This window comes from Schistocerca nitens, chromosome 6 (assembly GCF_023898315.1).
Source record: "Schistocerca nitens isolate TAMUIC-IGC-003100 chromosome 6, iqSchNite1.1, whole genome shotgun sequence".
In the NCBI taxonomy this organism is placed as follows: domain Eukaryota; kingdom Metazoa; phylum Arthropoda; class Insecta; order Orthoptera; family Acrididae; genus Schistocerca; species Schistocerca nitens.
Window position 1 is genome coordinate 321,914,042 of NC_064619.1, and position 5,265 is coordinate 321,919,306.

At 48.9% G+C, this 5,265-nt stretch overlaps 2 non-coding genes across 2 annotated transcripts; one reads left to right on the forward strand and one right to left on the reverse strand.

Moving 5' to 3' along the window:
* Positions 1-3,338: 3,338 nt before the first annotated feature.
* On the reverse strand, positions 3,339-3,413 carry Trnat-ugu (transfer RNA threonine (anticodon UGU)). Its single transcript has one exon. It is a non-coding gene; the product is annotated as a tRNA-Thr (tRNA).
* Positions 3,414-3,963: 550 nt separating this feature from the next.
* Trnat-ugu (transfer RNA threonine (anticodon UGU)) lies at positions 3,964-4,038 on the forward strand. The gene has a single exon. It is a non-coding gene; the product is annotated as a tRNA-Thr (tRNA).
* Positions 4,039-5,265: the final 1,227 nt, after the last annotated feature.

Sequence of the window (5,265 nt, forward strand, 5' to 3'; positions counted from 1 at the left end):
ACAGCAGATTGCGAAGACCCTAATTCAGCTGTTGTCAGCGGACGATGTTGTTCATAGGACGACATTCAAATCGTAACAGAGTGCGGGACATTGTATCTGAAATGGTCAATGTCATTACAAATAAAACAGGTTCCCTCTTGCCCTGCATATGTATCGTGAATTCGGTAACCACCAACATTCAGTTATAAAGGAATAATATTTTGGACACACATTTCTACGATTCAGATAGCACCGTAACATTGTAAGCGTTGGTGAGCAGACCAGTGTTCCCGCCGGATATGCCGAACGACACCTTCAGTAAGCAACGCCCCTTAAGAAATAACTCGTCCACTTCGGGTAGAAGATTGTAAACTCTAACCAGAATATACGCGATCGCCGCATTTACAACAAGGACTGGACTAACGGAACAAGCATGACTCTAAACATTACCTAAGACCCAGTCGGAGACAGAAGATGGGCTACTTGCAAGGTATCTTGAAACTCCACAAGAAGTTTTACAAATTAGAATAAAAATAAGTAGTATCTACCTGAGCACCAGTAGCAAAGAAACGTGAATTTCTAGGAAGTGCGGTTGCACATGACGCGTACTCTTGTCGAAACTGAAGCGAACAGTACTATGTCGAGGGAATGTCCTTGGTCGACCTGACACACATAATGGCGCGGGCAGACAACGATGTCATTGGATGACAAACCAAGAACGAACCCTTCTAGGCAAGAACGGTGTGACCCCGGCCGATACGCACAGAAGACTGAATGCACTAATGTTAAACACACCGCACCGTTATACAGGCGGAACTATGAGCAACCTGCTCGCTAGACGCGCAAGGCGGAACAATTGTCTAGACCACAGTCTTTTAGGTCTACAAATGCTGTAAACGTAGGTTTGCCTTTCCATAACCTAGCTTCTAAGAGAAGTCATAAAGTCAGTACTGCCTCGCGTGTTCCTGCATTTCTCCAGAATATAAAATTTATCCTACTCGAGTTTGGCTTCTACAAGTTTCTCCGTTCTTCTGTAAGGAATTCGTGTTAGTTGTTATGGCCGTTTGCTACTTGTTACGACTTCTGCACCACTTGTTATAACACACACAGTGGCTGCGCCAAAGACTAAGACGGCGAGGAGTTTTACAATTATTTATTGAACTATCTTTACAATATCTCTCTCGTCGTCACTGCCCAGCCCTGCGGATCCCTCCGCCTGGCTGCTGCTGTGTAGATTCTCCGACAATGAGAGCAACGCGCGCCACCAGTGCTCCGCTGAAGCCAGGGTGCCCTGTGGTTAAGATAAACTCGTCGCTGCTCGGCGCCCCAGTACGGCACGCCCACGGAGCCTCGTCGCCGCGAGGTGAGCTGCCGATGCCTGCTGCACCGGCGGCTGGGAAGCCGTCAGTCGCGATGTCCGCGAGGTCCCGTCATGGACGGACCACGCGCCGTGGCGCCGGGTTGCCGTGAAGTCCGGGCGACAATCCCCGGCGGCGCCTGAGACCAAGACCGCGTTGCGGCCGGTAGTGCTGGAAGTTCTCGCTATAGTTAGTAAGCCATGGTGGCGACCGAACTCGGGCCGACGTCCAGAGCTGAAGTTGACATCTGGCGGCGAACGGATAACTCCTGCGAGCTGGAACAGACTTTCGGAATCGTCACCTACGAAGATTGAACATTCGGACACGGACCACGTCCGTCCTCAGATCCGAACTGCTACCTAATGGCTTCTGTGTCTTGCTGCCTGCGCTGCACTATTTATATCCGGCAGGAGGACGTTTTTTACCATCGGTGGTAGCTTTTTGTTATTATTCCCGCAGTATATTGCAGCGTAACTTAGCGTGCTGGCCTCACTTCCCCTTACTCAGCACTCTCCAGGCTTCGCTCGGCGCTCAGTCTGCGTGCGTCCTTGCGTCAACCGGTTGGTAGACTCCTTCTGTCAGCAAGGCTATCTGTGCCGAGCATACATCGCATCGCCTCGGTCGCCGGCTGCCTCTGTTTTGCCATTCTCCACTGCGTGAAGCAACGCTTACTACATGTGGCCGCAACACTGCCTCCTCCTAAAAATTAAATTCGTCCTGATTTTACCCTATACGTTAACTCTAGTTCTATCCTATATTCTACTTCTTCCCTACATACATCCAGGTTGCCCTGACTCATGCCCTTGTGGTAATCCATTCTACAGGAATCTCATCGAGCGGTCTTCCATTAACTTGCTGAATCATCCGTTTTAATAAAACATATATGACACTGATAAATACAGTCAACACGGTAATAGTACTGGTTGAAATACCAATGGTCACTATGCTACATTTCCGCCTGGTATCGTACTCCTCCACATGCCTTGATAATTGCTGCATTGAAATTTGACCTTTCTCCGAATCTACTAGTTTCTCTATATGAAATGATAATTAAATGGACACCCTAGCTGCAAACAGGCGTTGATGTACTTCATTGGGGACATGTTGAAAATGTGTGCCCCGACCGGGACTCGAATCCGGGATCTCCTGCTTACATGGCAGACGCTCTATCCAACTGAGATACCGCGGGCACAGAGGATAGTGCGTCTGCAGGGACTTATCCCTTGCACGCTCCCCGTGAGATCCACATTCCCAACATGTCCACACCACTACATTCGTAGTGCGCCTAATAGATGTTTGCCCTTCATACTCAGTACTCATGGCAGATTAATCAACCAAGTCCCGTACGAGTTCGGGCATAGCGTGTGCGTTCGCACAAGAAGGTCAATGGCCGGGAAGCCATATTTTTTTAACTATATATGACGGTAGTATCTGTTCCAGAAGGAACAGTTACCGTGGATGACCATGCAGCTTTGCTAGAAATGAAATGATAATTAAATGGACACCCTAGCTGCAAACAGGCGTTGATGTACTTCATTGGGGACATGTTGAAAATGTGTGCCCCGACCGGGACTCGAATCCGGGATCTCCTGCTTACATGGCAGACGCTCTATCCAACTGAGATACCGCGGGCACAGAGGATAGTGCGTCTGCAGGGACTTATCCCTTGCACGCTCCCCGTGAGATCCACATTCCCAACATGTCCACACCACTACATTCGTAGTGCGCCTAATAGATGTATGCCCTTCATACTCAGTACTCGTGGCAGATTAATCAACCAAGTCCCGTACGAGTTCGGGCATAGCGTGTGCGTTCGCACAAGAAGTTCAATGGCCGGGAAGCCATATTTTTTTAACTATATATGACGGTAGTATCTGTTCCAGAAGGAACAGTTACCGTGGATGACCATGGAGCTTTGCTAGAAATGAAATGATAATTAAATGGACACCCTAGCTGCAAACAGGCGTTGATGTACTTCATTGGGGACATGTTGAAAATGTGTGCCCCGACCGGGACTCGAACCCGGGATCTTCTGCTTACATGGCAGACGCTCTGTCCAACTGAGCCACCGCGGGCACAGAGGATAGTGCGCACTACGAATGTAGTGGTGTGGACATGTTGGGAATGTGGATCTCACGGGGAGCGTGCAAGGGATAAGTCCCTGCAGACGCACTATCCTCTGTGCCCGCGGTGGCTCAGTTGGACAGAGCGTCAACCATGTAAGCAGGAGATCCCGGGTTCGAGTCCCGGTCGGGGCACACATTTTCAACATGTCCCCAATGAAGCACATCACCGCCTGTTTGCAGCTAGGGTGTCCATTTAATTATCATTTCATTTCTAGCAAAGCTGCATGGTCATCCACGGTAACTGTTCCTTCTGGAACAGATACTACCGTCATATATAGTTAAAAAAATATGGCTTCCCGGCAATTGACCTTCTTGTGCGAACGCACACGCTATGCCCGAACTCGTACGGGACTTGGTAGATTAATCTGCCATGAGTACTGAGTATGAAGGGCAAACATCTATTAGGCGTACTACGAATTTAGTGGTGTGGACATGTTGGGAATGTGGATCTCACGGGGAGCGTGCAAGGGATAAGTCCCTGCAGACGCACTATCCTCTGTGCCCGCGGTGGCTCAGTTGGACAGAGCGTCTGCCATGTAAGCAGGAGATCCCGGGTTCGAGTCCCGGTCGGGGCACACAATTTCAACATGTCCCCAATGAAGCACATCACCGCCTGTTTGCAGCTAGGGTGTCCATTTAATTATCATTTCATTTCTAGCAAAGCTGCATGGTCATCCACGGTAACTGTTCCTTCTGGAACAGATACTACCGTCATATATAGTAAAAAAAAATATGGCTTCCCGGCCATTGACCTTCTTGTGCGAACGCACACGCTATGCCCGAACTCGTACGGGACTTGGTAGATTAATCTGCCACGAGTACTGAGTATGAAGGGCAAACATCTATTAGGCGCACTACGAATGTAGTGGTGTGGACATGTTGGGAATGTGGATCTCACGGGGAGCGTGCAAGGGATAAGTCCCTGCAGACGCACTATCCTCTGTGCCCGCGGTGGCTCAGTTGGATAGAGCGTCTGCCATGTAAGCAGGAGATCCCGGATTCGAGTCCCGGTCGGGGCACACATTTTCAACATGTCCCCAATGGAGTACATCAACGCCTGTTTGCAGCTAGGGTGTCCATTTAATTATCATTTCATTTCTAGCAAAGCTGCATGGTCACCCACGTAACTGTTCCTTCTGGAACAGGTACTACCGTCATATATAGTTTCTCTATAGTTTGCAATAGTGTAGCATCCAAGGTGTTGTTAATATATGTCAAACTTTCTCCTGGAGCGATGCTGAATGATGCATCTGGCCAGTACAACGTCAGATGAGTATCTGTAACCGGTGACCACCGTGACTGTCGCTGGTAATCTGAAACGATCCTCTACTATTTCACAATTTATCCCGTTGATTAGCAAACCATTGTCCCGTAATTCCATCTCCGTGGTTGCTGTCCAATTCCCATTGTCATAACACTTGGCTGATATCCTCTCCGTAGTGAATGCTGAATACAACCAATGTTCTTGCAATAAAGCTATTTCTAGACTTAAGCCTCCGAGCCTGGGTGTCGAGAATCTGTTTGTTTCTTTGTTCTCTCAGCGTCTGCTGCCACCTGCCTTCTGCTCTTGGATGGGGCAATTCCAGCAAGTAGGTACAAATTACCCGTTGGTGTGGGTCTGAGACAGCCTGTTACAATTCGCATTGTCTCATTTACACTTACACCAACCTCTTTAGCATGTGCAGATGCTTCCCATACTGGCACTGCATAGTCTGCTGCAGAAACACACAGAGCAAGTGCTGATGTTCTCAGTACTGATGGTTGAGCTCCCCATTCATAGTTTGTCAGCCTGCGGATGATGT